The sequence below is a fragment of the Meles meles genome, chromosome 2, assembly GCF_922984935.1.
Source record: "Meles meles chromosome 2, mMelMel3.1 paternal haplotype, whole genome shotgun sequence".
In the NCBI taxonomy this organism is placed as follows: domain Eukaryota; kingdom Metazoa; phylum Chordata; class Mammalia; order Carnivora; family Mustelidae; genus Meles; species Meles meles.
Window position 1 is genome coordinate 65,852,079 of NC_060067.1, and position 9,017 is coordinate 65,861,095.

A 9,017-nucleotide genomic window follows, 5' to 3' on the forward strand; every position below is an offset into this window, starting at 1 on the left:
AGGCCACTTTCCAAAAGAGGAAACAGGCTTAGGGAGATTAAGTAGCTTGCCCAAAATCTCACAGTGGAGTCAGGACTCAAATTTAGCTCTGACACTCAGGCCACCTGTTCCGTACCAACCCCCACAGCAGGACTGCTCCCTGGTGGAAAGAGGCGCATGGGACCATTCCCCTTCAGACAGGAGCTGTGCCTAAACCCCAGATCCCGCAGAGCCCGTGCCACGAGGCATGAACCAAATTCAGATAAAACAAGAGCCCTGCCTCATGCAAAGTTCTGATTATCCTTCAGCTTCCCCAGTAAAGTCTTCAAATCGTGATGAGTAATGGTAGCACCATGGGGCTGATGGGCCCCTGTGGCAAGGATGGGGTATTCCCATCCCACCTGGGGACACCCGAAGAATCCGTGATGTGCTGTTCTTTCGCTGGGAAAAGGATTTTTCTAGAAGGAAGGGTTTTTATGTATGCTTTCCCACTTAACATGGCTATGAAGAACTGTCATGCCCATTTTACAGGTGAGGAGACTGAGGCGGGGGTCATTATTTGTCCAAGGTCACAGAAATTAAAACCCTTATTCTTTGAACCATATCACACCAGCTCTTTGCAGTTGCTTGTCCCAAGTGATCTTCCCCAAAATGATCTCCAGAGGCGGCTTCCAAGTTCTTAACCAGAATTGGAATCTGCCCTGGGGTGGGGAGGCTTGACTATGGACATGATTATTCTTTGCTGTACGGACCTGTGACTCATTGTCTGTAGATGTTCTGGCTTCCAGAACTGCCAGTGGGTCCTTGTGAGTCTGCTGAAGGAAATCAAGCCCTCCAGAGAGGGGTAAGGGGGTCCTCTGGAGTTCGAGCCTGTGATGGGATGGGGTCCATGTCTGAGCGTGGCTGAAGCAGAGGCAGGCTTCCCTCCCACTGGGCACACTCCCCATTCTGGTCCCACATCCTGGGATCCCGGCGTGCAGCCTAGCTCACTCCCTGCCTGTACTCAGTCTCCATGTCCAGTGGGTGGGATGGGTGTGGAATGGTGGACAGAGCCTGGCGTTGAACAGGATGACTGTGGTTGAGTCAGCGCTCTGGCTCTGTGCCTTCCAACAGTTAGAGATGGCGTGCTGAGAGCTGGCAGTTCCTGGAGATGTCCTCTGTCCTTCTCTATGCTAGGAGAGACCTTGTGTCTTCTGATAACAACCCCCGTGGGGCAGCTACTATTCTCACTTCCATCTGGCAGGCAGAAAACTGAGGACCAGAGAGCTCAAGTGACCTGCCTTAGGTCACACAGCCAGTGGGCAGCTGGGCCAGGCCTTGAACCCAGGCAACGTGGCTCCGGGGCTTGCAGTCTGAGCCCTCCCCACCCCTCAGTCCCTGTCATGGGAGACTGTGGTCATGCCTTGGAGAGGAAGCCACTCCTACCTGTCTGTGCCTTAGTTTCCCCATCTGCAAGATGCCAGAGTCTGTCCCCTCTCCCATTACTGAAGTGAGCGATCATTCAGGGGATCTCCGACAGACTGCTCCCACGAGCAAGCCAAGCGGTTCCAGGCACTGGGGGTGGAACGGTGAACAGATCTGAGAACCCTCTGAGCTCCAGGGCAAGGCATTCTAGTGCCGGGCAGCGGGCAGCAGGCACGCCAGCGAACGTGTTCTATGGCAGACAGCTGAGTGCTCTAAGAAGCTTGAGAACTCAGAGCAAACTGATAGGAAGGACGCTGTCCTCCCCAGAGAGGATCTCCAGAGCTCAGTGCCGTGTCTGCACAGAAACGGGGCCCAGGATGTGTGAGGGCTGTTGGGGGGCACAGGTGGTCTTATCCTTACCTGCCAGGTGCTTTCCCCCGACCCACCTGGGTCTGTCCTCCCCATGGCCTGTGAGCTGGGTTTATTACTTCCGTCTCACAGACAAGGAAACGGGCTCAGAGTCTGTAAGCAACTTGGCCCGTGTCACGTACTGCAGGTAGGACACCTGGGATTCAAAGAAGCCCCCTGGTCCGAAGCCCGGGGGCCCCGACTCCCAGGACTACCTACCTATGACAGAATTTCCCCTTGCCCAAAGTTCTCATTTTATGAGTCTAAATTCAAATCAGCAATGCCTAATGTCAGAGGAACAGAATTTCTCATGCATCCATTTGGCCTTATTCCAGGCCCTATCCCAGCAGCGCTGTGGTAGCGGTGGCAGGGATGGGACTGCAGATCTAATTAAGTGGGGTGGGGAGCCTGCCCAGTGGGAGCGCAGGGCTTCAGGAGAGGGTTCTGGACCTGGGACTCGGAATCCCAGTGATGTTTCGGGGTACCCTGATAAGGCACAGGTGGACACCCGTGGCAGCACTGATTAAACATTTCCCATATGACAGGGTTGGGCAGGGCTGGCTTCCGGTCTGGCTCTGGGCCCGTCACACCCTTGCTGTGTGACTTAGCACTAGTCCCTGTACTCTCGGGGCCTTAGGGCATGATGTGGGGGTGAGCACCGACTGTGAGCATGGACAGTGAGCCAGAGCATGGAGCCTAGATCAGGTTCTCCATGATGGGGATGTGTGTGTGTGTATTTACACACACACACATATTCTTACAAACAACCTCTGGCTCTCTCTGTGAGAGAGCGAGAGAGAGGGAAGGAGGGGAGGGAAGGAGAGAGAGAAGGGGAGGGAAGGAGGGAGGGAAGGAGAGAGAGAAGGAGAGAGGGAGGGAGAGGAGGAAAGGAGAGAGAGAAAGAGAAAGGGAAGGAGGGGAGGGAAGGAGAGAGAGAAAGAGGGAAGGAAGGAGGGGGAAAGTAAGGGAAAAGAGAGCCATGCTGGTGGACCCTAGGGAAGCTAGCCAGCTGGCTGTCTGGGGATGAGGGCTGGGTTTGCCCTGAGTAAAATACTTCCTTTTTTTCTCTTTTTGTTTTTGCTATGACAATCCGAAGTTATATATTTTTTTAATTAATACCTATATTAATTTAGCATGGTTAACATACGGTGCTATGTTGATTTCAGGCATACAATACAGCGACTGTGTGACATTTCCATGCCTCCCCTGGTGCTCACGGTGACAAGTGCACTCCTTCATCTCCTCCTTCATCCCCACCAGCTGCCTCCCCCACCCCCACCTACCTCCCCCCCAGGAACTATCAGATTGCTCTCTGGAGTTAGGAGTCTCATTTTTTGTTTGTCTCATTTTTTTTTTTTTGTTCCTTTGCTGTGGTTCTTACATTCCACCTGTGAGTTAAATCATGCAATATTTGTCTTTCTCTGAATGACTGACTTCGCTTAGCAAAGTAGCCCTCTGGTTCCATCCACGTCATTGCAAATGGCAAGATTTCATTCTTTTTCAGGGCTGAGTAATATTCCACGAAGCTATATACCATGGCTTTATCCGTTCACCAATCGATGGGCAGTGGGCCGCTTCTGTAATTTGGCTATTGTGGGTAATGCTGCTAGAAACATCGGGGTGCATGTATCCCTTTGAATGAGTGTTTTTGTGTCCTTTGGGTAAATTCCCAGGAGTGCAATTACTGGATCTGAGGGTACTTTTATTTTTAACTTTTTGAAGAATCTCCATACTGTTTTCTTTTCTTTCTTTTTAAAGGATTGTATTGATTTATTTGTCAGGGAGAGAGAGAGTACTAGCAGGGGGAGCAGCAGAGGGAGGTTGAGAAGCAGGCTCCCCGCTGAACAGGGAGCCCGACAAGGGACTCCATCCCAGGCCCCGGGATCATGACCTGAGCAGAAGGCAGATGCTTCACCGACTGAGCCGCCCAGTGCCGTTTTGCAGAGTGTCTGCACGGCTTTGCATTCCCACAATGCATGGCGCATCCTTGCCGACATTGTTTCTTCTGGTTTTGATTTTAGGCATTCCAGCAGGTGTAAAGCGGTAGCTCACTGAGGTTCTGGGAATACCCCTTTCTAAACTTTGCGTCTTGAATCATGTTGACTGTTTCCCTGTTTCAAACAACATTCCAGTTAGACTTACCGCCTCACCACTGGATGCTCAGAATAATCTGCAAGAGAAGGCCAGACCCCACCCCTTTGGCAGAGGAGGTAACCTGCAGGACTTATTCAAGGTCACACGGCTCTGTCTTTGGGAACTCTGTCCAGGAGGTGAGCTGGGCCCTGCAGTCCCTCATGGCTCTAAGGTATGGCTCTCCAGCCATGGTCAAGGCGCTGTGCTCCCCCCACAGCCCCTCCGGCTGGGGCAGAACCTGCAAATGCCTTCACTCTGCCTGGCTGGTCTCACGGGCTCGGGTTGGGCCTCCTCACTGCAGGGGGAGGAAATAAAAATAGCCAGGCCGAGAGGCCAGGGGCTGGGCTGTGGGCAGCAACGCGTGCCTTTCCCATGACTTGGGTTCTGTAGAGCAGAGTCTCCCCCTAAGCCGGTGCATGCCAGGCCCTGGGCTGGGTGCCCAGGAGGCAGAGCCAGAGTCAGGCACCACGGCCCCGCCCACCCTCAGGAGCTCGCAGCCTCAGGGCTGGGACGTGTGGAGCACAGCCCAGCAAGGAATGGGGCCTAAGAGGGGCTGGCATGCAGGGGACCTCTCCCCCAGCCTGGGGGTGGGGGAGGCAGCAGGGAAGGGTTCCCAGAAATCGGTCACATGGGAGAACACAGTAGTTAAGAGGTGCAGGGAGCATCCAGGCAGTGGGAACAGCATTTGCAAAGGCAGAGAGGTGTGATGAATACGAGCCCTGGAGAAGTGCAAATGGCTGGGTGCCCCTGGAGGGTGGGTGCCTGTGGGGCAGGATGTAGGGTTGGGCTGGGGTAGCAGGTAGCCCCGGTCACAGGAGAGGCCAGACAGGTGCAGGGCAATGTCAGAAAGACTGTGACTCTGGAACTCAATCAGACGGTCACACCACAGCCTCGGTGTGCCGTCTGGTCCCCGTGTGCTCCCCGCAGATCCCCTGGAGGCCTCCTTTACAACCTCCAGTTTCTAGCACTTGCCTCTCTTCCTAAGGCTGCTCTCTGGCTGCCAGAATCCCTGCCCCTGCCGGTTTCGGCTTTCTGCTTTCTCCCACCATGAGCCCAGGCCCGAAACTGAGCTCCAGGTGTCTCACAGAGGAAGCAGATCCCAGTTAGGCACACCTGCTCCGGTGGCAGGAGCTCACAGCCTTGGAAGCTTCTAAAGGCTTCCAGCGTTCCTCAGCTCATGGTCCCTCCTCCATCCTCTTGCCCAGCAGGTGAAGTCCTTCCCCTATGGGGTCTCCGTGACCCACTCTTCTGTCTCCCTCTTCCAATTTTAAGGACTCGTGGGATTAGATTATCTGCGAGATAATCCGGGATAATCTCCCCATCGCAGGGTCCATAACCTTAGTCACCCCTGCGAAGTTCCTCTTTGCAGACACAGGTTCCGGGGACGTGGAGGTGGATCTCTGTGGGGGCCGTTATTCTGCCGACCTCACCTCCATAATTAACCATTGGCACTGAATCTTTGCCCTCAGGCCTGTTTATGGTCAAAGAACCCCAAACCTCAATCCTGATCCCTCCCTCCACAGACCCCGGCTCTGAGGTACTTGGCAGCTCAGACTCAACAGACATTAGGTTTCCCTAACCTTGCATCCCAAATCCCCCCCTCCAAGCCCTGGCCCCTGCCTGAGGCCCCCTCGCACTGCAACCTTGTACTTTCTTTTGAACCGGAACAATTGAGACAAAAAGCCAGGAAGGGAATGGATGCAACCCTCCTGGTGGAGAAGGGGCGTGGCTTTGGCTCCCGCCAGACCTGGGTTCAATAGTTTCTCCTCCGCGGCTTCCTTGCTCAGCAGTCTTGGGGGACCCACTCACTGGTCCCCTCGGAGCCTCGGTGGGCTCACCTGGCAAAGGGGATGGGGACCTCGAGGGATCACCGAGAGGTCAGAAAGCAGATGTATGCAAATAGCTGCTCACAGCAGGCTCTCAAGGAAGGAGAACTGTTGTCAGCAACCAGGAGTTCTAGCTCTGTTATCCTGTCCTTCACAGAAAAGAATAACGAGGAATAAATGTTTTGCTACCTCTCAGAACTGCCAACTGCTTAGGGGTAAGAGAGGTTTGTTTGTTTATTTGTTTCCTGGATGCAAAGAACCAGCTGATTTCTCCACGCCTGGTGCAGCTGACGATTGTCCCAGCCAACATGGATGTGGCCCGGAAGGTAGCCGAGGTTCTCGGTGGCGTGGGACAGGGGTCTTCTGAGGACCCACCAGGACCTTCGCCTCAATTTTAGTATATGTGCTGCCGAAGCGAGCACAGGACCTTCGCCTCAAAACCAACACCAGTTTCGTGCCCTGTGCCAGCCACAGGGGTAATTAGTCTAGATGGTTTGGGGGCAGAAATTCTACCCTTCCCGGCAATGCCATATATCAAGCCACAAATGGGGAGGGCATCTGATGGACACAGGTTGTGGTCATTTTACGGCCATTTCCCCCTTCAGGCAAGGCTTCTGTGGCCATGTGTCCAGCCTTCCCTGCATCTGACTGTGGAAATGAGTTAGGTGATGGGTCTTTTTTTTTTTTTAGAGAGAGAGCGCGTGTGAGAAAGGCTGAGGAGGGGCAGAGGGAGAGGGAGGCAGAGAATCCCAAGTAGGCTCCGCATCCAGTATGGGGCCAGACGAGGGGCTCCATGGATCTCCCGTCTGATCAGGATCACTACCTGAGCCAAAATCAAGAGTCAGATGCTCAACTAACCGAGCCACCCAGGTGCCCCTAGGTGACGGGTTCTGATGGTTTGCGTGTTAAATGAACACATCCCTGTGAATATAATGTTTGATACTCCCTTTGATGGTGTCGACTGGACAGAGTATGGATATTTCTAGCCTTTTTTTTATCCCCCCAAAGCTGTATGAAATAGGAGTTTTCACGTAATTGCTACATAGATTTTGTTGTTTTGTTTTTCAGAAGAGGGATTGAACATCTGTTTTACAGGAACAACTGAGCTCCTCTCAGCCAAGTAGGCAAACTGCAGAACCTTCTAGCATCTTCCTCCATCTTCCTCCCCAAGGCGAATGGAACCCTGGGCATGCGGTGATGGGCTGTGAGGATGGCCCCCTGTGGATCTCGCCAAGTGGGTGGGATAAGCCCAGCCACGTGGCAGACCCTGCTTTGGTGAAGTGGGACAGTGACAGCACCTGCCTCCTAGGCCTGTGAGCTTTTGCCCTGTAAGTACACACAGAGTGCACAGAATTGCCTGGGGCACGCAGTGAGTGCCCAGCAAATGCCAGCATTCTCCTCCTGTTTCAAAAGGCCTCTGTGGCTCATCAAGCAAGTAGCAGGCAAACAAAGTCATGTAAGCATCTAAGGATAGGGACCCCATTTCTCAGATGAGGAATAAGGCTTCAAAAACAATGAACCAAAGTAGTGTGATTCACAATTGCGAGAGGTGGAAGCAACCCGTGTTCTTCGGGGTACAGGCAGATTAACCAAGCATGGTGCATCCACGGGGTGGAATGTTCCTCAGCCCTAAAAAGGAAGGGCTGGCTGACACCTGCCACACCGTGGATGGAGCTTAGAGACGTCATGCTCATGAGATTAAACCAGTTGTGGAAAGACAAATCATTCTGGATGATTCCACTTTACATGAGGGCTGCAGAGGAGTCCAGCTCCTACAAACAGGGCACCTGGGTCACTCAGTCATTAAATGTCTGCCTTCGGTTCAGATCAAGACCCACTGTCGGGCTCCCTGCTCCGCTGGGAAGTCTGCTTTTCCCTCTCACACTCCCCCTGCCCCTGCTTGTGTTTCCTCTCTCTCTGTCTCTCTATCAAATAAATAAATAAACACTAAAAAAAAAAAAAAAAAGACCTCCTAGAAACAGAAAGGAGATGGTGGCTGCCGAGGGCTGGGGCGGGGAAGGGAGGGCGGAATGGGGAGTGTTCCCTGCATTCAGTTTCAGTTTTGCAAGATCAAGATTATGGAGATGGACAGTGGTGACAGTTGCAAAACAGTATGAATGGATCTTGTACCGCTGAACTATATACTTAGAAATAGCTGAGGTAGCACATTTTATGTGACGTGTATTTTACTACAATTAAAAAAAATTTTTCTGGACCCAGCTTGCCCACATCCCTCTGCCACCGAACGTGAGAGGAAATGCTCAGATGCATGTCTGAATGGCTTCCCCGCCAGCAGCTCCCCATCAGAAACCTCTTGGCCACGTGCCCTTTGAGTGGGTAAAATTCAGGGGGAGAGGGCAGCTTCCAGAAATAGCTGAATGCTTTACTGAGGGAAGACACAGAAGGTAACCTGGGAGAGAGGAGAAATCAGCGGTCATGGAGTCAGGAGAACAGGGTGTCAGCGGACTTCTGCTGCGTGAGCTTGGGGACACCACTCACCTTCTCTGGGCTTTGTGTCTGCTCCTACATGAGAGTTAGGTTGGGAGCGCATCTGGGCCCTCCCAGCTCGAAGGTCTGGGGAGGGGAGAGGTAGGACGCCCAGGTCCATTCTTACAACTCCAACAGGGCCCAACCCCAGGACCCTTGCTGGGCGCTGGGAATGGTCTTCCTCCTCGAGCACCTTCCCTGCACCAAGTTCTGTTCTGGGCCAGGTCCCGACATCTTCTCAGGGAGGACAGGCAACAGACAAGCAAAGAAACAGGAATAGAAGGGCAGACCTTGGTGGGATAGGGTTTTTCAGAGGCGGGTCAATGGATTCCTAGTGGAGAGGAAGGCCTTGCTCTGAAAGGCATCCTGGAGGAGGTGGCATTTTGGTTGGGCCTTGAGCTTTGTTCCACAAGCCCTTGGGAGCACAGATTGTCAGCTGGGTGAGGGGTGCTGGAGAGAAAGAGTCTTGTGGGGACGACAGGACAGCAAACGCATCGTAGTGCAAGAGACAGGGACAGCAGGGCCCCTCACAGGAGATCTGGCCGGAGAAGAGGACGCATGAGGTGGACTCAGGTGAGTTCATCAGAGCTGAGAAGCGCCCCAGGCTTGGGGAACAGGGAGGGTGAAGACCCGAGGGCCCACGGCAGAGGCTCCAGGGTGTGTGATGTTGAAAGACGACACTTGCACAGAGTTTTGTATGCTCGGTGACCCTGTTTCAGGTGACTCGCTTCTCTGAGCCTCAGTTTCCCCACTTGCACAATGAATGGGAGTACTTTTTTT